Source organism: Taurulus bubalis, assembly GCF_910589615.1.
Source record: "Taurulus bubalis genome assembly, chromosome: 4".
Taxonomy (NCBI): Eukaryota; Metazoa; Chordata; class Actinopteri; order Perciformes; family Cottidae; genus Taurulus; species Taurulus bubalis.
This window is the reverse complement of record NC_136592.1, coordinates 11,712,925-11,737,346: the sequence shown is the minus strand read 5'-3', so window position 1 is coordinate 11,737,346 and position 24,422 is coordinate 11,712,925. Positions and strand designations below refer to the sequence as shown.

Here is a 24,422-nt window from a genome sequence, read left to right as displayed (position 1 = left end):
ACACTTCACGACATACTTAAGATAACACTTATCCATCAACAAACTTTGTTAGTCTTCCCACTATGCGTGCCAACTAGGGCTGCAACTAACGATTATTTTAATAATCGATTAATCGGTTGATTATTTTTTCGATTAATTGATGAATCGGATAAAAAAATGTTTTTATCAAAAAAGCGTTCATTTCCAACCCTTTATTCAAAAACAGAAGTGACTGTGCACTTTCTGAAGATGTTTTGCACTAACAGGTTGCTCCTTGAACATCCCTGAGCTGTTAATTAAAACAACAAAATGGACTAACACTAAAAACATACACATCTATGCTTTACATCTGCCAAATGTGAGCCCTTTTTACTGTAATTGTTCCCTCCAGAGGCTGCATTTACATACCCTGCTTTATCAATATGTATGAAATACTGGGACAGAGGGAAGCTGTACTGCTACATATAGAGCGTCCTCTTCCTTAAACTCGTTCATTCTGGGTCTCTTATGACCACGACGTCACGTTGTTGGCTAAGCCCAGCGACGTGATTTGCTTCGTTCTACTTTGAGTAAAAAAAAAAAAAAACCTGCAGCCAGATCCGCCGGTGAGCCGGTTTAACGTTAACGAGTGACAGCGAGAACTGAACCAGACCGGGGGTGACGCCATGTTTCATCACGTTACGTTTTTTTTACAAGCAAGACTGAACTGTAACGGAACATAACGTAACTTTAACGACAATACACAACCCAAACACGTTAGCTAACGCGATAGCAAGCTGACTAGCTTCCATTAAAAACAAGTTTGAGGAACATGAAGACGCTGATTGGCTAAGACTCGACTTGTCAAAGATCTTCTATTTTTGAGAACATCACAACCTCTGCTTTTCTCGTGTCTCACTCCAATCTCAGAAACGCTGGCCTGCCAGTTGCTCTGCTCCGCTCTTTTTTTTTTTCTTCTCCGCGACTTATTGCCCGGCGTAATAATCGCGCGACACAACGAATCGATAATGAAATTCGTTGCCAACACTTTTGATAATCGATTTTTATCGATTCGTTGTTGCAGCCCTAGTGCCAACAATCATCCACTCTGGTTTAAGATTTTAAGAGAGACTGAATGAGTAACAGAGAACTAGAAAGGTGTACTCGGTAGAGTGCAGACTTCCACCAGGTGTTTCTGAAACGGCCGCTGCTGTAGTGTGCGATTGAATGAACACATTCCACAATTGTCTAAGCCTAAGAAGTCTAGACACCAATGAGCTGTAGGACATCGTAAAACACACTTTCAAAGTCAAGAACAAGAGGCGATGTATGAAGGCAAGTGGCTCAAAGTCTTCCCGGTTGCTTTCTAGCATATTATCTTTGACTGAGCTACATCAGAATAGAATCAGAATGCGCCCCATGTGCCCAAAAACACAGTTGTTGTTGTTGTTGTGGGCAGAATTATCCTTTTACAGTCACATTCTGCCACAACATGGATTTTGAAATACGGGCTTTACCATGATAAAACACACAGGTTTTGGTTTTAGCACACAAACATTTTTTTTAATCTTAAGATATATTACACCTCTTGGGTGGAGTGTTTCTTATAATTTTGTAACACTGCGATATAATACCATCACCACAAAATCTCCCCAAAATACTGTGGCTTAAATGTTAGGTAATATCACCCACCCTTACTGCTGACCGGCCAAACACAAAACCATCAGTTAGCCGACATCTTCAACTACACCGAGCCACTAGAAAGACAGACAAACAAAATGCATGCACATGTGCACAAACCAGCACTTATATTTACAATATAGTATATTTAAACAATGACATATGTGCTCCAGGAAATGGAGGGGAGAAACGTAGGTAAAACGTTAAACTTCTACCCAAAGTAAGACTTCATTTAACCAAGCCTAGTCAAAAGTGCTGCGCTGCCTCCACACTTTGTGGAGCTGAGGCCAAACATTCAATATTATCATGCACAATTGCAGCAAATTTCTAGTTCTGAATCACCATGACAACATGCCTGCATATTTTATTCTTCTGCATGTTTACTGAACATGTTCCTGTTATCTAACAGCTGAAATATCAGCAGTGCGTTTTAGAGCGCTTAACTAAGCTTAAAATAATAGAACGGAGAGACTGCTGGTTCTATGTGCAAGACCAGTGGTGACACATGACGTGCGTGCGTAATAAGGAGACATTCCCTGGGTACTGTGGGATTAAGGTGGAGACAGGGCCTCTGATGCTGGCTTCAGGACACACAGGCTTCTTTTGTCCTCCTTTTCTGTCTTTTGGCATCTGATTACAGGAAAAGCTTCCATTTCAACAAACTGGTATCACTACTGCTCCTATATGGGAAATCTGGACCATATAACAAAAAACATACACAAGTGTGCCCCCCACAGCTCCGCCCAGGGCAATGGAGCACCTCTCCAGTCAGTCCTGTGTCTGACTGTCCTATCAGAGACCAGATCAGAGCCATCTGAAAGGAGACCTGGAACAACAGCGCTGACCTCTGTCTGATTTCATAAAGCATGTCACAGGCCTTGTGCATATCATGCAGGGAGAGTCATTCACACTCACACTGCAGTCTTTGCGGCACAGTAGATAATCTCTAACAAAATTCACAAGCTGGCAGAATTGTGTGCAGTTCATGTGCAGGACACAGTCAGCACAGGATTAGAAATGTAGGCACATAATCTCAGCAAGACAAAACTAACACGCAGTGCCATTTGGATTAATGAAATAAAGCATCTATATAGCCAAAGCAGCCTGGTAATATACTGCTGTAATGTTACATGATCTTAAAGTTGTGTCCTTTGCTGTCCAATCAATAGCAATGTGGTAAAAACAAGTGCGGTCATAACGATCAAAATTAGTCTAGGGTTGGGTTTGGACTAACTTAGCCCTGTATGGAAAACAGCAGCCCCCTTATTGATTTAAATGAGGCATCTCTTTCGACATAGAAGGGGCGTCAAGGTAAGAAGGGGTGCAAAGGTAAAAGGTTCCAACAGAAAAACGTAGGGCCGCCCCCATAAAAATGTAACATACGAGACTGAAATATTTCAAAAGGAACTTTGATTATGGATGTTAAAACAATTAGACTAACACAAAGACTCAACAAATACATAACTATATTATGTGTTTATTCAAGTTTATACTTGTTACTTCTAATTGTGACAAACCCCTCTCTGTAAAATGCCTTTATACTATGCGTTAGATAATGGAGGGTGCAGCGCCTATAGTATCTGGGGGGTTGGCTGTCACTGGAGAGCTCAGTGATGGTTAGTGCTAGGATGTCAATGATGAAACTACCTTTATATTTAGTCTGAGCACTAAACCAAAAAAAAACAATAGGAAGCAACAGCAGCTCAATACAACTGCCTGGGTTTGGTCCGCAGTATGCCAAAGCATCAGGTAGCAGAGCTTATTGTAATATCTTCACTGATTAGATTCAGTCATCTACTCTTCTATGCTCAAACACTGGAGGGGATATCTGACACTGGAGGGTGTGGGGAGAGAGCTGGGGAAGGAGGGCATGGGACGAGGGGGGGCGGGGAGAGAGAAAACACTCACTACACCTCTCCTCTTCAAAAGATCTCTACATTATTGATAAAGCCTGGCTTCGGTAGGGAGGGACCACAGCACAGTGATCCTCCACATCTCCAGCATGAGCAACCAACACATTGGCAGCGCAATGCAAATGTGTTGATTAAAAAGACCAAAACACACAAGTGCCAGATTAGGCATCAGCATAGAAGACGGCAATGAGATGTAACAAAAAGGAAAAGCAGGGAGTTAGGAAAAAAGCACGGCAGAGATAACAAAGATGAGACGGCTGGGATGGGTGGATACCAGCTGAACAACAAACTAGCTAAAAAAAAGGCCCAATATTAAATGGAGGCAGAGATGGGACGGGCTGAGGACTGCAATGAGAAGGCAGCAGCACTCGTGACACAGTTAGCGACAGCGCTCGTTTGTTTGGCACAGCCATGCCTTGGCGAGCTCGGCTCACTCGCTCTGCTCATCTTGCTATGAATCTTCTGCTGTTGTCAAGGTAACAAGCTCTCTGGACCTGGAGAACAAAAATCTCATCACATTCAAAAGATGTCTTTTCAAATGCTGGCCTTCACCTGAAACTTGCACGTGTTCTCAATATACAGCCTGTGCCATTAAACCTTCTCCGAATACAACATCGAGAATGTTACTGGACAGAAAATGAAGGATCGCAACAGTGCTGGTCGGACTGCTTCATGAACATTAATCAATTGTCAATTCAATCAATCCAAGGCTTCACAAGACAAAAGCTCAACCAAAAGGCGGCTTCATGCAATTTCCTATCTGAGTAGCTGAGACATTCATGGAATTTCAGCCGGTTTAACATCAAAGGGATTCATATGAAAAAATAAAAAAGGTATAAACCAAAAGCATGCATGTTGTGCTCATAGGAGCAATTACAACTGGGGGTGGGAATTTCTAGGCACTTCATGATTCGATTCAGAGGGCTACAACGCGATTATAAAACAATTATTGATTCGTCTTGATGAATCTAAATGTTTTATTTTCCAATTATTTTGTATCACCGTGTGCATCTCTTTTTTTAATTGTGAATCATTACAAATATGCTGCGTTTTTAAAATAGCAGATGACTTTACCTCCATTGTCATTTATAAATTCAATATTAATAACAAATAGAAGAGATGTGGTGGGTTACATTTTCTAGTATTGCAAAGAGAATAAATTCAATTGGGCCTGTAGCAGCATCCTCGTAGTAAAAACAGAATTCCGCAAGTTCTGAATCATTTGACATAACAAGCTGCTCTTATTTAGGAATACATATTATAGACTTATCTTTAAACAAATCCCCTTGTTGTACACATTGAGCACTCAGCTCTCGAACAAAAAGAACACATTCTGGAACATCTGGTGAAACTTTACACGCAGCAATAAAGTGAGTGGCTTCGGTGACACATGATTCTGTGGCAACGGATATCACGCATAGCACGTTACTGCCATCTCACCCGCTTTCCTCTGTGACTCCATGACTTTAGCTGTGGTTGTTTAGTGAGAGTATGCTGTGTCCGTAAAAAATGTTGCGACGATGCATCTTGGTTCCAAAGTGTGCAATACAGCACGAAAGTGGCGCAAATCCTCGGCAAAAAAAAAGTGTGAATCGACTTTGTGATTCGCGTCGCCCTTTCCGAGTTGGGCAAAAGAAGAAGCGAAATGTCAGATTGTATCCATACTTCACCAAAACTCCACTAGCATGCAGCCCAGTTTAGAATGTAAACAAGACGCACGCGTGTTTTGTTCAGGAGCAGCGGTAAGGAATGGACAGCCTGGTGTCACAGAATTGTTACAAGCGATCATAACGTTGAGAATTAAGTTAGAAATCTCTGATTAAAGAGTTTTCTGCATCGAGTCACAATCTTTCATGAGAGAATCGCGATGTATCTGATGCCGTGTTCACACCAAAACAGTTGCGAATTTTCGCAACGCCACTTCGCCTATATCACTCCGCAGGTGAAAAATTCGCTCTATGTGGTTAATCCGTTTTTTCGCAACCATCGCGGGGGAAAGGGAGCGGGGCTTATCTCTGTGTCTTGAAAACATTTACTATTTCCGCCATTCAGCATTGAAATAACCTCTAGTTCTGCTTTATACTTGTTGAGGAAGTCCCACACACGTCGGAACATCAACCGCCCCGTGTCTGGGTTCATAATAGTATCCGTAGTCACACACAGCTCCGACTCCTCCAGAACGAGTGTCTGAATGAAGCCGCTTCCAGCGCTGTTTCAGCGGGCCAGCAGTTTCGGTGATGCCGGGCGGAGCTTCTATCTCCGTGTTTGTGAAAGCATTTACTATTTCCGCCATTCAGCATTGACATAACCTTTAGTTCTGCTTTATACTTGTTGAGGAAGTCCCACACACGTCGGGACATCAACCGCCCCCGTGTCTGGGTTCATAATAGTATCCGTAGTCGCACACAGCTCCGACTCTTCCAGAACGAGTGTCTGAATGAAGCCGCTTCCAGCGCTCCTTCAGCGGACCAGCAGTTTCATTCAGTAACGGCGGTGATGCCGGTCGGAGCTTCTCAACGCTGATTGGCTTTTGCAACTCCGAGTCATGCGAATTATTCGCTGGAGTTGAAATATTTGAACGCCAGCGACGCCCGGCGAAAAATTCGCTTTTTCGCAACCTAACGCGGCTGTGCATTGACTTAACATGTAATCTGGACGTGCGAATATTTCGCAACTGTTTTGGTGTGAACACGGCATAAGAATCGTCTTCCCCCCCCAGCCCTAATTACAACCGGGGATGGGAGTAGAATAGTACAATCTTGCAAAAAACGAATCGATTGGCAATCAAAACCACTCGGTTTTCAGATGAGGCCTGTTGACGACCCGGTCAATTTCACATTATTTTTTTTTTTTAAATGTATTAAATCATAATAGTTTCACTTCAGCACACACACACACACACACCGTTTGTGTGGATGTTCTTTAGCAGGTGCATCTCAGTAAGTGAAGGCCAGCCAGCCGATTCCCTTATATTGCGATTTGATATCAAGAAAGCTCGTCATCCATCCAGCTACACACACACACGCACACTGTCATTTTCTGTTGCCATGGTTGCAGTGAAAGACAGAGCTCTTTGAATATTGGAAATGCAGTAGCAGCAGTACATAGTACATTATCGACATAAACACCCGCTCATGCCCCAACACCACTGAACACGTTGAGTGTGTTGCTTCTGAATGCCTGTGGCCATCCGTTCACCCACACAATTCTCAGCGAGTTTAAAAAGCAGCCATTTAATAAATACCTAGAGTCGACACACATTCTGTTCCACACATACTAAATCCTGTATTCAGCTACAATGCCAGCTGTCCAGTTCCACATACAGATGTGAAACTCAATGCAAATCAAATCAATGCAAATTATGTGTTCTTCAAAATACAACATTCTACTCAATTCAATATATTTTGTATAGCCCTATAGTAGGGCTGTACAATTATGGCCAAAATCATAATCACGATTATTTTGATCAATATTGCGATTATTCATTAATTTTAGGGACAACATCTTTTCATTGCGCTTTCATGTTTAAATGAACAAGAACACTGCTTCACTTCCATTGTTGTGCTACATTCTGGCTATTATCAAATCTTTGCATCAGGCTGGTCCTTATCACAGTGCATCTCATAGAAGGAAATATAAATAAAATAGTATCAACACTTTTTACCCAAAATTGAATCAACAGAGCACTGCTTTCACTTCCATGTTGTGTTACATTTTTAGCTAATGTACACGTCTTTTCATCAAAACTTATACGGTTCTTATTCACCTGAAGCAAAATGAAATGTTTACCACAGGTCAGTCGTAGTTGCAAAATACTCGACAGCTGTGACATCCTTTGTATTTCCCTCTGACTTTGCAGTGCAGGTAATGCTTGTTTGGAGAAATAATTGCGCGAGGGGATCACGTATCTCTTGTCTAGTCTCTTGACCATTTTTCTGAAGCCTTCATTGCTCACAGTATTTATTGGACACATGTCTTTGGTCAAATTAAATGGTTATCTGGGTTGACGTTGGACATGGACGAAGATTCAGTGAGGTCACGTTAGCTTTAGCCTTAATGCATTCGGCGTGGTTTGTGGTGATTTTTCAGGGGGTTGAACAAGTTAGTTGTATTGCTATGCGGCACAGACACAACTCTAACGCACTCTGAGCACATGATCTGTTCTTGGTTAACATCACTTGCCCTGAATCCAAAAAACTTCCAGACAATGGATAATGATCCTTTCAGGGACTAGCTCAGGGGTCTCCAAACTCAGAGGGCCACAAACAAAGTCTGGGCCACTCAGGTGAGGTATATTGCAAAAATGAAATGAATCAAATGGTCAATTATATATATATATATATATATATATATATATATATATATATATATATATATATATATATATATATATATATATATATATATATATATATATATATATTCTTTTTTTAAATATATTATATTTAAATCGCATCAGAGGAAATTTAAACCTTTTCCAAGCCCCGGTAGAAGTCAGTCAGGTAGGGAGAGAAGCTGAAGCTGGTTCTTCAGAGAATCATCACACTGTATCTCCATCAGTTCTAGTTCAGAAGTTCACTTCTTCTGCATCCATCAAGAAAGGCGTCGCAAACAACTGGGTTTCTTTCTCAAATGGCAAAAAGATCTTGGAAGCGCTGTTCTAAAATGAGATGTGATGACAGACACATATTTCCTCATTTTAGCAGGAAGGTTGACCTCTGGAAAAGCTGCTCTGATTTCAGACAGCGTGAGGAAGAGCAGCGCTGACGTTGTGTAGTTGTGTCTCAAAGAGACGGAGCTTCACACAGCATGCTTTCATGTGTACGTGAAGTTTCGCATCTGCTCTTTGTCTTGCAGGCTCTTGTTCAGTGTGTTGAGATGATAATTACTTGGAATGCGAAGTCTGGCAATCATAGATGGTCAGTCACTCAGCTCATGAAGAGGTCGGTCAATTTAGTAGTTTGGACTAGCTCCTCGCCTTCTGCTCCTGACATTCGATGTACCTTTTCACACGAAAGTCTGTCTCTCTACTCTTCTACTAATACCGGAGTCGACTGCAGACGGAACCTTTTGAGGCTGCCACTGCAGGGTGTGCGTGCATGACACCTCCCATCTCGTTCTCCCCTGGTGGTTGACTGACTGAGGAAGCGCTTGATTTGATATATAGCAGAGCACGCATTTTAAACGTCAATATCGCCAACGATCATTTAATCGTGGCAACCAAAATCGTGATCGCGATGAAAATTCGATTAATTGTGCAGCCCCACCCTATAGACAAATTTTCCTCACAAAGGCAAAGGAAAAATTCCCCCCCTAAAAACTTTAACGAGGAGCAAAAAAAGGGGAAGAAACCTTCGGGAGAGCAACAGAGAGGGAACCCTCTCCCCAGATGGCTAGAAGTGCAATAGATGTCACGTGTAGAGAATGAACAACATAACAGAGTTACAACACATTCAAAGCATTTGACATAAATGACCAACATGCCTCTTCACAATATGGAGCCACCACAACTACGAAGATGAACAGACACTATGGATCCATGGTGTAAGTGTGATAGCAAAGTGCACGTATGGCATGCACGATGCCACCGTCACCTTGACAAGGAGCCATTTCAGAGCCGTCTTGTATTCTGCTGGGCTTGACCGTCAGTGTCCCTCGTCTCCCTTTTGACAGGCTTTAGCCAGAAACAAAAACTCCTGAGTTCCTCTCCGAGATTTCTCACTTCAGCATCATTCGATAGCTGTCTAAATGCCAGAGTGTGGAAATTGCAACAGCAGTCTGTGGTTGTGCATGCATACAATAAAACCCTCGAAAGAGTCGTTACGGACAACCAATGTTTCATGAGAACACTATCTTAGGCAGAGTGTACATGAACTACTACCAATGGCGGTGCGTCAATAGAGGGCGCCGCCCCTCTTAAAATTTTGCGATGAAAGAAATAAAAATAAATTAAAAAAAAAAAAATATATATATATATATATTAGTCAAAAAACCTTATATACCAAATTATTTAAATAAGAAATATACCGTGTTGACGAATGACACAAAACAATTACTCGGCAAATTAGAGGTGAGACAAAACGTAGCTTAAATTCTCCTTTGATCTAAATGTGTGTGGGAGACCGTAAACCCCTGTCAACAACCAGTGAAAATGTGACTAAATATAATATATCGCCGTTCATCATCACTGAGAAAAGCCCCTCCCCTCTCGGGGCGCCGGCCAAATGGAAGTCTATGGAAGCGAGCAAACATTTCAGGGGCGTTACGACAAGGACAGCTTCTCATTGGCGGATGAAACGAGAATCTTCGCCAATGACATTGTTTCTTATTGCAACGTGGTTGGACTATTTGTCGAATCAGGGACCTTTATCATTCCCTCACAGCCCATACAGCTCCCACGTAGCTACGCTAGCAACACTAGCAGAGACTTTGATTATGTCAGTATGGCGACTGAAAACTCTGTGGTATCTCTACGCGAAACACCTTTCAACCGACGGTCAGATGTTGACAAGAAGAGGCTGAAAGAGTTGGGACCCAAACGTCCGGATTTAAAAATTCAGCAGCAAAGCACTGACCGCGGGAGGACGTACACCCGGAGCTTCTCCTCGAGCCGATATGCTAACCGAAGCTGGTTAGCTGGATGCTCAGTGAGTAATGTGTTTTTTTGTTTCCCCTGTCTGTTGTTCCAAAGTCCTGGGACTGAAACACTCTGGACTACAACAGGGATGAGGGATCTAAAGCACTTCACCGAGAAGTGTAAGAAGTACGAATCTTGCCACAGCCAACTAGCTAACAGCATGAAGCTAAGCCTGTTTGGAATAATGGACTGTGTGAAGTTCTGTGGTGCATTCGAGTTGGCCCTGCGTGGTCATGATGAGAGCGAGAACTCTGATAACCCAGAGATATTTTGTGGCTTGGTGGACGTCGTTGCCTCACTTGACAGTGCACTGAAAGAGCATCTCGAGAGCGCGACTGTGTTTAAGGGAACATCCAAAACAGTCCAGAATGAGCTTCTTGACTGGATGCTGTCTGTTGTGAGGGAACAGATCATCAGTGAAGTTCAAAGCAGCGATTTTCTATCGATCCAAGCAGATGAGACCATGGACATAAGCACACAAACCCAACTTGTGCTTCGCTACATCAATGGTGCTAATGTGGAGGAAAGATTATTTGAGTTCATCGCTCTGCAGTCAGCTACAGCAGAGACCATTGCCGTGGCATTAAGAGAACGCCTTGCTGCCATCCTCCCAGGTGAGCAGAAAAGTAAACTCATCTGCCAGCATATGACGGTGCCAGTGTAATGAGGGGTGCCACTTCAGGTGTTATTGAGTGCTCTTTAAACCGCGCCACCCAACTGCGCCCCCCCCCCCCCCAAAAAAAAAATGTCACCAGCCGCCACTGACTACTACTGTTAACACCAATTGTCAATGAGGGCTGTATACCATAGACAATAAACACACCCACGCAGTACGAGTGTTGAGTATGTTAAAACGAAAAAAAGGAAAATCCCAAAGGCTTGCTGCAGAGGGCTATGACCTCAGATAAAAAATAAATAAATACAAATCAAGAGACAACTCTCCACTTTCTTCTGGAGAGGCATGACTGCAACCGTGTGCACACAAGGGTAGAACAATACAGGAGAGTGGCCATTCAGTACAAATACCTCCAAGTATATATTTTAAATACAGTTTACACGAGCACATTGGAGCAGCAGTGGTAGCATTATGTCACAAGGTGAGGTTGGCTTGTGAGTACACATTAAGAAATCATGTAATTTTTGGTCCACCACAATAGTACGTTCTGCCCTCACGTGACACAAAGCTCTACCCATTGAATCTATGGGAAAGCATTTTGTTTTTAAATGAAGACAAAAACACGATAAAGACTTTCAAGACAGTTAAGAGATTTCTTGCGCTCAGCATTAAAAAGATGGACATGTACTAATGTGCAGCACGAGTGTAGAAATAGAGGCATATATTGCTGAGACACACAACTGACTGACATCTAAAATGCAAAGGACACACTTAGACACATTACATAATTAATCTTTATAGTTAGCGATAAGTAGCCTATTTCTTGCCAGACACACACACACACACACACACACACACACACACACACACACACACACACACACACACACGGCATGCTAAGTAAAATATTCTCAATGACTTTACAAAAGATGCAGAAAAATATAAGCAGAAAAACACCAAGGCTGTTGGTGCGCATAGTTGACTTAGATTTTCGCCAAAGGAGGAAACAAGGCAACTAGTAACATACAACGCCCTTAGCTTCCTGCAAGCAGTGCTTCCTGAGGAACCAGGGCTACTGCATAGAGGTGGAGATGGGGGAGGAGACCATCAGAGTGTGAGGTGTGAGGGGAGATGAGCGTGCGAGCATGCAAGTGTACTGTTGAGCTTTAAGATGGAAAGATGGGAAGGAAAATGTGGTTGAGAGAAAGTGGAAGCAGAAGTCGCGAGAGGACAGAGGTGATGAGGGGGGTGAAAAGAACGAGTTGAGAGTTAAGCCAAGTGTGTGAGAGAGCAACATAACAGTGCACCACAGGGCAGAGTTCTGCGGACTATCTAATCTGTCCAAGAATCACAGAGGGTGATATGAACTTTTTTATAGATATGTTGCAAATGAGTAAAGTGAGTGTGTAACATATAATCAACAATGCAAAAGTGAGAGGAACAGTTGCCCTTACTTCTAGTATAGCTCCTTATTATTACATTATTAAATAGGAACAACATTCATAATAGAACAGCTGAAGCTTTAAATAGATTTCAATTTTGGACCCTTCTGCAAGGGAACATTTCTTTCACTAAATGTGTTGCCACATGGCCCACAAAAACAGACAATATTGGCAGATCTAAACCGAGGGACACTTAATGAGGTATTGACCAAAACATAGCGTCTGATAAATAAGGTGTGAATTGAGATGTAGAGAAACACCTGATAAAAAAAAATATTGGTCCCATACTGACTCAAATAGCTGGGTTGGGTAAAGGTGGCAATGGGCCAATCTGGTATTGGATGCAATTGTTTTTCTGTGGTTTTCCCAGACAAATAAATGGTGGGGCTCTAATATCCAGGACTTGAGAGCTGGCTACAAAAAGGACGCCATGTGTGTGATGGAAGCCATCCAATTCCTGATGCTGTTTTCTAGACACCAATGTTGCTACCTGCCTTCCAGGTGTGGTTTTCTGACACCATAGACTATGCATGTAACACTTATTGGCCACCGACTCTCAGGTCTCAGATGTCAATGTTTCCTCCCACCACAAGTGTGATATTTACTGGAAATGATACAATATAGCCAACAGCAAGGTTGTAATACCTCATTACCTTGAAATGGCTACTCCAACCAGTGAGCCAATGACCACTTCCTACCCCCCCATACTTCAGCCGCCTTTACTCGGACAACACTCATTTTGTAACACCACCTTCATGCCGATCTTAACCACATATCCGTTTAGTTTTGTAAGCATCTTGCATGGTGGCAATGCTATCCCGCTCACAAAATCTGTCCACAGACAGACAGAAAAATAAACACCTGGCAAAATACTACAAACTGCTTCTGTGGTAGTTCCTGCTACACCAAGTGTCTCCATGACCACATTTTGTGATGACAGACAAGCACAAGGTGAAATGGTACCTGATACACAGTAGCAGGTAGACACAATGTGTAGCACGTGCGAAAACATGCAAAAACATTGCTATGATCCTTTAACTGCTTTCCCTTTTCTAAGAAAACTGTACATTCAAACAGGCCATGCAGTGATTGTGGGTGAGAACTAGCTTTGCATAAGTAATGAGGAGGAATAAAAGACTGTCCTACATCCATGCCAGAGATTACACTGCTGGCTTCTGTTTCCTTAAAAAGATTCACTGCAGGGAGTATGTGACACACACACACACGCGCGCACACACACACACACACACACACGCACACACACACGCACACACATACACACACACACACAGTCAACCAATCACAGGCCTGTGACTATTCCAAGCCTTGACAGACACAAACAGGGAAATGCTGAACAGATTATTGGTAGCTCTAGGCCAATTTAATGACCTCTATGTCTCTATGTTCTCCTATTGTCCTACTTCTCATTCAGACGGCTTCCTTTCTCAAAACAAATAACTCAGTGAAGTGTTTTCACAATGTGCGACACATGGATACAATGTGGACACACAGGCCTTGATATAAGGGCCGAGCAAACATTGGCCTGTAGCTTTAAGAAGGACTGAGTTGCCACATATTCAGGAGGGAAAGTCCCTGAGCAGGCTGACTGAAGATGATGTGATTTTCCACTCTCTGCTGATTGCTCTGGTTAAACACGCTCGCTAATTCCTATCCCTGCACCAAGAAAAGAGTTACGACATTTACTTCATCTTCACTGTGACAGGAGGAACATTCTAGACAATATTATGTTGTTATTCAAAGCTGAAATGTATTATTTTTGTTCATCCTGTTGACTTTTTTTGTCTTTTTAGATTAACTGAAAGAAAATGAAAAACACAAAACTGTGAAAATGCCCATCAAAATGTCTAGTTGCCCAAGTGACTTCTTAAACTCAAAAGTTTGAGAAGACACAGCAATGTACAAAACAAGAAAAATAGGCGAGCTAAAATTGGCCGCACCTTATGTTTCTTGTCATTTTGCCTCTTATGTAATTTCTTCACATTATCTACACACTTTTGCCATTTCAAAGATCAAGTAAAGTGATGATCACAAAGTACAGATGTTTTAGTTGACAAAGTTGTATGTTTATGCTGTCAGAAGTCTTTGTTAGCATTAAATAGTGATTAAAAAGGTCTCAGTGTAGCAGCCCAGAAACTAATTTCAGCTTTGGTTGACAGGTAGCATACTAGTAGTCTTAAAATAATGCTGACGCAAACATTAAACAAAGATATTACCATACGAGCACCGTTTCAATTAAAACTGAAACGTAGCCATATCATATATTCAAAGGGGAGTTGTTTCACTATAAAAAGTGATTAGTAGGGATGTCAATAATTAACTGTTAACCTAAGAAAAAAAACAACGATTACTGTAATCAGCTAATTAAAGTATAAAAAAAAAAAAATGAAAGGAGAACACCTGGTTAATCTTAAAAGGTCAGCTCACATTAAGTGCGCCAGAGCAAACACCTTTTAATTTCAATCAGAAGGTAGCAGGTGACTAGCTTAGATTGGGTCTTTAGGAGTTCTGGCATCCATACAATGCTGCAGTCTTGAAGCCCTGAAATTATCTGGTTCCCTCGACTCAATGTCTAGAGTTTATTTTTTTAATGGGTTTTTGGTGAGATGCTATATTCCTAGCAACCTTTGAAGCTTTTATACATCTTTAAAAAGGGGGGGCCCTAACAAGTGGTCGACTGAGACTTAAAAAGGGTAGTACTCAGACTTCTTTGCCTCGTCTTGTACACTCTTACACAACGTTACCTTTTGTATTGCAGTCATGCTTCAAAAGCCCTAAAAGTGGTGTTCAGTTGTGAAGATTATGTTTCTGTAAGTATCATAAACTTTGGTTCGCCACACAGTTTATTATCTACAGTTACCCAAATCGAATGGAAAAATACCATTGGCTTTTTGTCGAGGGAACCAGCGCTACTTCCTGTTGGCCTACAAAAATATGTTGTGCCTGCAGCACTCTAACACTGACAAATCATGGTGCACTCCCTGCACCGCTTTGTTCTCAGCTATGATATTACTAACTTTATACTCACCATCATCACAATTGAACTCCGTCTCTCTCGGCAGGAGAACTGCTAACGTTCGCCGGGCTTGCAATACACTGGCATAAACCCTGACAGACTGTGGCAGGCAGAACCACCGTGGCAATGCATGTAACAGAGTGGCTGCCATCATTACAGCTGGGCTGTTTGTAAGACACTTAAACCACAACCCCCCTTGCATTAATATTGCTGTGTAACGAATAATGATCAGTTAACAAGGGTCAGCTATTGGTCACAATAAAATACTATCCTTAGTTAGAAGCCATTTCATTATTTTTTATATTATCTTGGTGTTTCAGCATGGACAGCAAAAGTTAATATAAACACTCCTAAGCACAGACCTCCCTTAGGCCAAGAAGACGATGTGATACTTATTCGACCCTCTTTTAAGTGTGTAATCCATGTGGGGGAAGAATCATTGTCGACCCTGAAAGTGCCATTACTGTTAGAGGGACGGCGTGCCTCTTATAAAGATGCTCCTGACCTCCTCTGGGTCGTCCCAGTTGTTATCTATTCTAATGCTCAATATTTTTTCACTGGCAGTCTTGTAGTGTGACCACTGGAACACTCCGGCACACATCAAAACTAAAGTTTGGTTGAATATGAGATGTCCTCGAAGGAAACAAATTCTAGTTGGTGCCTAGCCTAATATTAGCTTGGAGCTTAGGTGCTTAGGCAAGAACATTCGTTGGTGTGAACATTTTGCTACAGGTACCAGTGAAAAGATGAAAAATGTGCCATTAATTCCAGTTAATTAATAATAATAATAATAATAATGATAATTAATACGGTGAAACACTCAACAGTTTCAAGATGCATCAAAAGACCAAACACTACAAAGCTGTGCATAATAACATGAGACTGGATTGTACAACTCTGGAAAGTTATCACAGTCCTCCATCTCAATGATTACAGGTAAACAGTAGATCTATGCCATTTATTTTACAAACTGTTCTACTTGGAAGTGAGTGTGAACATATGTGACCGGCCAACAAAAGTATCTTTGCGAGATGATATTGTGGTTGTGGCAAAGATTCAGCCGGATTCAAGTTTTCGGTCTGTATTTTGCAGCAGCTGGTGGCGCCAACACTGTGGTCTCATTGAAATTAATGACTGCTAAGGGTTTTGATGCAGTGCTACTGCCGGTCAAAACAAACAAGGCTCTAACACATTCCCCCAAAATGCCTCTCAATCACCATCACATGCTCACCTCTGAGGACATCCAAGTTATCCTTGCACAGTCCTAAGTTGGATGAACACACTAGCTTCATTTGTCTGAACTACAGTTTGTGTCTGAAGCCTCTAACGAGTTACAAAACTGGCTTCTTCCACCAGCCAATAATAAAATATAACCTCCATTACAGCGAGCCGGGAACAATAACTTGACACTCTACAACACGTATAGGCATTATAAATAAGCCTTGATAAAGAATTTGCACAAGTAAATCATCTGTCTGAAGGCAATTACCAACAGAATATGAAGGTGGTTCAGTACAGAAAGCAGCATCAACAATAGGTCGAACAGTAAAGTGCTGTTAAAACGGACAGTGGGATGAATCACAACCTCTTTATAGCCACCAGCCGAGCTCTAAAGACAGAAAAGAGCTGAGTGGGGAAAATGCATGTACCAGTCAAAAAGGGTACTTAGATCCTTTGTGTTTGGTATACTGCCCCACAGCATGCTGGGGGAAAACAAAGTATGGCTGCATGTATTGGTGAGAAGGGGCATGGGGCCCGACTGACGGCCCTCATCTCTTTGGTATTTAGGTATGCCTTTGCTTTTCATTCACATCCCACCCGCACAGGCGCAGAGGCCCATCTCCCCGAAGCCCTCCCCTCCCCCCTTCCTGTTGTTGCATTTCAATGTAAATGGGAGGGTGAATGCTGCAGCTGGCCCATCAAAAGGCCAGCCCTGCTGAAGGGCCTTGGTGATTGAGATTCAGCCAGGCCACCCCACCTCTACCCTCCCCCACCCAACAACACTTTGTCCTAACACCCTTACCCCCTGTCTCCGTTTATAGTTTACGCCCAACATGAAGAGGACGACTGGGCAAAACAGGGCTTAAAGAAAACTGCTGATTTTTTTTTGCCTCCGAGCACAACAGTAGTTAGGCATGAAGCAATTTGAAGTATCAATACATCTCAGACATATTGTATTTCTCTCAGAGTGACAAAGGTTGGTTATGGACAGGAAACGGGATGCTGTTCCATCTCTACAGAGATAGGGAACAGAAAACCAAAAACTGCTTTTGCATTTACCACGACTTTGACACAATTCTTCTGTCAAGATGCTATGTTCGAAAAAAGGGAGCTGAAACTGCAACGGGGAGAAAAACCGGGCAGGGTAATTTGACTGCTCAAGAAAAAGAATATTGTTTCAGTTCTGTAACAGCAATACTGTGTGATCAACGGCATTTAACAATAATATTATATGCATGTGCAATGCTAGAACACTGACAAAACAAAGCCGTCTGATTTCCAGTAAAAAGCACATCACAAGAAAAGGGACAATTCTGTAAAAAACAGATTCAATAACTGATGAGCTAGCATCAACAGAAAAAAGCAGACTGAGCAGACCAGAACAGCAGAGCCTAGAGGGACACATCCCACAGACTGTCTCTGCTATCAGCTCCCAGACCTGGCCAACTAACCTCAGAACATTTCCAATGCCACGTATGAATGATACATCATCCCATGCAGCCTCCTGCTCAGCAGCACATTCAATCAAAACACCAACTGTTGTTTCCAGACCCCTAATTCATGCCTGTCCAGACTTCTTTGCCTAATAGCGTAACCTACTCGGGTAAGATATACAAATGCAATGGTGTGTTTCATAGCAAATACTTTTCACTTATTATTACCTACACCTATTATCATGATGATAAACCATTGACTCACCCATCTGGAATATCAATAGTAGCATGTCTACGACTGATATGTGAACTAATAAAACTACGAACACGATGTGTACAAGGGAAGAACTCAAAGTCAGCAATTAGCATGATACATTCACCGTTGAATTCACAATGTGCAAACAGTTAGAATAGCATGGTAGGTCAAGACAATTACATCACGTCAATGTAATGTAGCCCTTAAAAGCAGAAAAAGACAACGCTTGTGTCATATTACGATATCCACAACCCAAGACGATATCAGTCTCATTACAATATTGATATATCACCCAGCCCGATTTGTCGTAATTCAGAGTGAAACTAAAAGCACAATATAAATGGTACCCTATAGACCAACACAGATAATTCAGTCGGACTGCAAACTCAGACCAAGCTGTACAAACCCAAACTCCCTATCAAACACCCAGTTTGTGTTTCTCTTTATAATCTTCAAATAAACACAGGTTTACGCACCTTGCAAACAGAAGCATTCATTATATACTGAATTGTGAGTACTTTCAATCAATATGGCAAACTAGCGTAACTGCTGGTCAGCTCATATTGTAAATGTAGGCCTATTTATCCCAGAATGGCTAAACTAATCTAACTCTAGGAGCGTATTTCTGTGCAAAGTTGTGAAATTTTCTGCAAACCTAAAAATGTGACTAAGCACTTCAGTGAGTTTCCCTTAAAAACAAAAGCACTAAATAGTATTTTTCCAAGTGTCTATCAGATAGATTAAAGCCAAATCTGTAAAAAGCACATTTCTGGAGAAGCAGTAGCATGCCAGAATAGAGATATTTTCCCGTTGACGTGCAAGAGACTCAGAGAAGAGACAATATTATAAAGAGTGGTGCAGCGGAAGGCTCGGAAGTAAGCATAACCTAACACTAGTTAAAGATGCCATCAACCACCAGGACCTCCTAAACCCCAAAATGAGGCTCTGGAGTCCCTGAGGGAAACAGCAGGATTGGGGCCCGCCATTTTGTTCCATTTTGCTACGAGGATAGACGAGGGGGCAAAGGACTAGGCTGAATTTCAAAGGGCTTCAGATGCCATTTGAGTATCCGCAGAGATTGTGCTGGTAGAACAGCAGCTCTAAAAGATTTACACAACTCAAACAGAGAGGAAGAGAGGGGAGTGAGAGAGAAACCAAGACCGAGACAGACAAAGAGAGGCAAGAATCAGGAGTAGCTATGCTTGTTTACCTAAAAAGGACCACACTCAGCACAAACGGGGGAGGGGAGAGACTTTATGGACAGAGGGCAGCAGAGTGGGTGCTGGAGTTACAGCTCAAGGCTTCTTTTCCCTCTTGCACCGAGCATAAACAGCTGTTTCTGCATTGGCCCTCCAGAAGAAGGTTTCTCAGCAATATTCAGGGAAGACATTGCTAAATATAATGCAAACTAAGTCAGCCACCTCTGCATCTTTTTGCCATTTAACAAATCCTATTGCAGGGTACCGGAGCAGAAAAAAAAAAAGGTGCCACTAAACATTTCCCCTTACTGGCCACTGATGAATAAACTAAGTTTATTGACAATGTAATGTCATGTAGTGTCTTTTCTGCTCCCACTTAGGAACTCCAACAAGACCAAAAGCATACGTAAAATAATGGGACAAATGTTATTCACAGAGGGAGACATGGTGCCAATACTGGACAAATTAAATACTATTTGTGTATTCGTGTTTCCTCTAGATTCATCTGCAACGCCGCATCTGTTCTGTGTTTTCAGCTGAGCTAGTTCAGAGCATATTCTGTTCAACCGATCCGGTTTTGCCCAAACTGTTCTCTGTGAAGTTTGCAGGAAGTGATGTAATATAGCCCCAGTGCAGGTAATTTAAGAGGCAATTTTTACCTCTTTTTTTGGAAGAAAGGAATAACAAGACGACACATAAAAGTAACTTCTATAAGTGTTACATTTGAGAACAGAATTTGGTGTGGTGGTATAATCACCCTTTTGTTGCAGAACGATGTGCTGATCAATGAATGGCTTTCTGATGTTTGTTTACATGTCAAATACCATGGACAGAGTACAGCTGACAATTTTTTTGTTTTTAACATCAATTACCTGATTAACTATCAGGGTCATGTCATGTATCTGTCAGACAGATTTAGGGATACAATTTACAATGATATGAAAACAATGAATGCTCTGGAACTGATATCTGCAGAATTATTTTAATAGCTCTGAAACTAAAAATGGTAAACACATTTTTACTTACATAAAACAAAATTCAATAACAAACGACTGAAATAGAAGTTATTTTTGAGTGTCTATATAAATCGGTTAGAACATTCCTCTTAAAAAACATTATTTTAGTAATTATGGCAGGTCACACCTTTAGTGCCGATTTTTATTCTTCTAATTTCAGTTACTGGTAAAAATAATAATATCTGAATTCAGTGTTTCATGAATCAAGCTCATTTTGTCACCATAAAGAGTGTCTAATGATGTGGTGGATGGATACAATTTAGACAATTCAGTAGAAAAATATTCAATTTTGAATATCAATGAATTTGATGGAACACAACATTGAACTATTAAAGTGCTTCAATATAGTTTAAAAACATTCCAATCGCACATGGGAAGTAACTAAAATGGCCACCTGTGCGTAGTGGGGACTCACATACACAAACCTATCAACATCACCGCAGTAGCATCGGTATTAATAATCAGTAGCCATTTCAATAAAATAACGATAACTGTACCTAATTGCCAGGCTGGCTGCCAACAATCAGCTTTTGATTGCCAAGAATTACAGATTGGTTGCAGGTCAAGTCTAACTTAAAAGGAAAATGTTACCAAGAATACATCAAAAGTTAGGTAAACATAAAAAGGATTCCACGATGAACGTGGCTTGGTTTCACTAAAAAGACTAAATAAAAACAGACAGTGACAATTTGGATACATTTGCAGAGGGATTAAGTGAATTACAAAAAGGCAGAAAAACAACATACAGGTCATTTTGTAGTTTGACTAATATGCTTTTTAGATTTTAAATGTCATTTGTTCCTTAATTTGGGTCCACGGGCATCAATAACACTTGTGCACAATGTTATGCAATGGTTACTGTGCAACCGTTACTGTCGAGCCACCCAAACACTGCAACCAAGAACGTATTGTTCTATCGTTTTCATTATTGTTGGGTTTTTGCCATGATGCAAGGGCTTAGTTGTGTTCATCTTCAACTCAGCCTTTTCATCAGTCACAAAACATACGAGTTAGACTAACCACGAATGGCATAGGCAACTTTAAAAGGGATTGAGGAGGAGAAACAAAGCAATCAGGCATGTTTACCACAACACTTTGTTCACAGCACCGTCACAATGGGCTGATGTGCAAACCCCAAGGTTGACAAACTGTGATGTGATACAAACGGGTCAGCAGATCTCCTACATCTGGTTAAAACGACCATTCATGGAGTCTGAAGAGTTGCGAGACGCAAGAGCCACTCTAAGCCAGTAGAGGAGCAGAAACATAGAAACGCTGCTTGCCTTTCTATTGCACAAAACTTGTAACCTCGAGCTACAATCACAGCGCATGATCTTTCTGACCCCAGCAGAACTCCATTTCCTGTGGCAAGCAGAGGGCATAGTTTAATTCTCTGGTAGTACTTATAGGAACAGGGTCAAAATCTAGCCATCGCTAATGGGAACCTGATGGGACGCACAGCTCAGGAGTTCCAAGTAGCTTGGCAATTATCTACACTTTAAGCTGTTTTGACTTGTAAAATATCTTAAGACTACTGATCATTGTTATTGGATGGATGGAATAAATACTCTGCATCAACTATAAACATCAGAATGACGTTTCATCATTTCAGATTTAGATGGAACCCCAAAATCGAAAGGCATACAAATGCCTGTGAAAACAATGTGTGTACAGTATTTAATGTCAAAGAACAACAACAAAAAAAACTATCAACTTGATTGACAGACCCAGTGATACGATTACGATTACACCTCATGTGTTAGAGACTACAGTTTTAATGAGATCACAATTGTGTGTTCTGTGTGCGTCACTCTTACATTTACAACGTAAACACATCAGTGATATCGGCTAATGTATTTGAGATCATATTTTGTTAAGAATTCTGCAAAAACACCCTTCTTATACATCCTGCACGTCCTTGTATTCACTGTAACAGAATAAGGCACGTCTTACCATTTGAGGCTTTAACTATAGCAGAAATAGGACCTACGCAAGCTCAAGGGAGACAGAGATATGCATCACTGCTTCTGCAGTGTAGTCAACATGAACGCCCCAACAAGCTAAAACACTCTCAGTATCTTGGTGGAAAACACAACCAGCGGCACTGCAGTGTTTTCCTCAGCATTGGTACTGCACCAAAGTAGAGAGCTTCTCCTCCATATTCCATTTCCTCTACTGCTCATCTCAAATCCCAACATGTTGTGCCCCTCCTTTACATGCTATTTAACAAAGAAAACACAGGCACTCCAGTGAGCTAACTTAGGTAATTGTGACAGTTATCCATCCACACAACCCACTAACCATAGACACTTCCTGATAAACCCAAATAGCCTTTGGGAAATTCAAAACAATGCACTTTAAATAGCCATACAAAGCACACACATTTTATTCATGGGATGTAGTTCTGACAACCTAATGAATTGCTTTCCTTATAGATAGACTTGTAGCACATCCATTTTGCTGTAATGCTGGAACAGGCTATCAAATGAAGAGGACTTAGTGCTTCATGACTAGAATGTATGAAGCTGTGGGTAAACACTTAACTGGAAAAGCAGGTAGACTAGGATGTCTTTAGCCCAACTGTCTAATAACTACGATCATTGTGACAAGCAACAATAGGTAAACATTGTGGATGTTATTGCACTCCCTTGAGAAATGTAATGATATGTGTTGTCTTGGATAATAAAAGTGCCCATTTGTGGTAATCCTTCGAAAATGTAACACATTTAAGCTTAAACGTACACTTTGGATGAATAGTGCAAAGTAACATTACATTCCCTTTTGGCTCCAAGACAAGTCTTCCCAGAACACATGCAAAAGCCTGATCTGTTCATCTGTTAGTATACATTAAGGCAAGTGTGTTTGTACGATATTAATGTATGCAGCACTAGCTGCTTACTCAAAACATTTCAATTTCATTTTAAAATACCACACACTGCCAGTACCAATCCCATCACACATATGTCATTACTGAACGTACTGAATCTGAATGAAATGTATTCAAACACAATTTAGGAGCATACGTTAGCTCAATGTGTAATACACGATATTAATACCATTTGTTGATTAAATCCTCAACATTATAACACAGCTAACGTTACGCACAACCATAGGAAGGCTACATTCAAGAAGCAGAGCAACAAAAAAAACGTTGTATATTCCCAGTAAAGGAAAATGTGTTTACATATAAGCATGAAGCACAGATTAAATGCCTTTAAATCCTAAATACGATATTGCAAGTTGACCTTTGTCGTAACACAAATCAACCAGAGTTAATTAACCACGGGGGCAGGTGTCGGTTGTGTGGTTGTTAACGCTTTAGCTGCGCATTACCAGATCAAAAAGCGACTTACCTGCGTCTGAATTTCCACAAATTCAAGTAGATATCTTAATCTTTAATGTTTAGTCTACGCCGCGATGCTTTCGGCCGATGCTTGATGATCCCATTTGTTGCCGTTGGTTCAGTACAGACTGGCCCGGAGACATCCGCATAAAGTAGCGACGACCATCGCAGCTCGAAAAGCAGCTCACCAGAATCGAGGCTAGCGCGAGCTTGTTAAAACCATGTAGACCAACAAACACAAGTCCAAAGGAAAAAAAAAGACTAAAATATCCACGGAAAGTCGTTTACAGCGTTGCTATTTCTTCGTCACCGCAAACTACGAACCCTTAACACTCCATTTGTGCAACGATAGGCTTGCTTGCGTGGACGTAAACCATCAAAAGATCATATTTTGTCACGGTTTAATCCTCTCCACTAGCCCATTCGAGCGGTATTCGAGCGGCCTTTGACTTCAGTGTGTGGACGCTGGGGACGGAAACGGTTCGCTGATGGAACGAGCGTTTTCATTGGCCGTGGCGCTGTGGGCGGGTACAGTTTCCCCACAAGTGAAACAGACGCCATTTTGGATCCACTCAGCACCCTTCTCGCGCTTCAGAATCCATACGAGCACGGCTCCAACGTGGCGGACCGTAGTTCACAGTTTCATACGCAAGGTACCACACTCCATTATATAG

The 24,422-nt window shown here is 41.5% G+C and overlaps 1 protein-coding gene across 2 annotated transcripts in view; it reads right to left on the bottom strand.

The window, feature by feature from the left end:
* Positions 1–24,004, bottom strand: part of ankrd11 (ankyrin repeat domain 11) — a 101,160-nt gene extending 77,156 nt beyond the window's left edge. For both annotated transcript variants that reach the window (XM_079217075.1, XM_079217076.1), the window contains exon 1: positions 23,759–24,004. The gene's annotated coding sequence lies outside the window, so the exon portion shown is untranslated. The remainder of the gene's footprint in view (positions 1–23,758) is intronic.
* Positions 24,005–24,422: the final 418 nt, after the last annotated feature.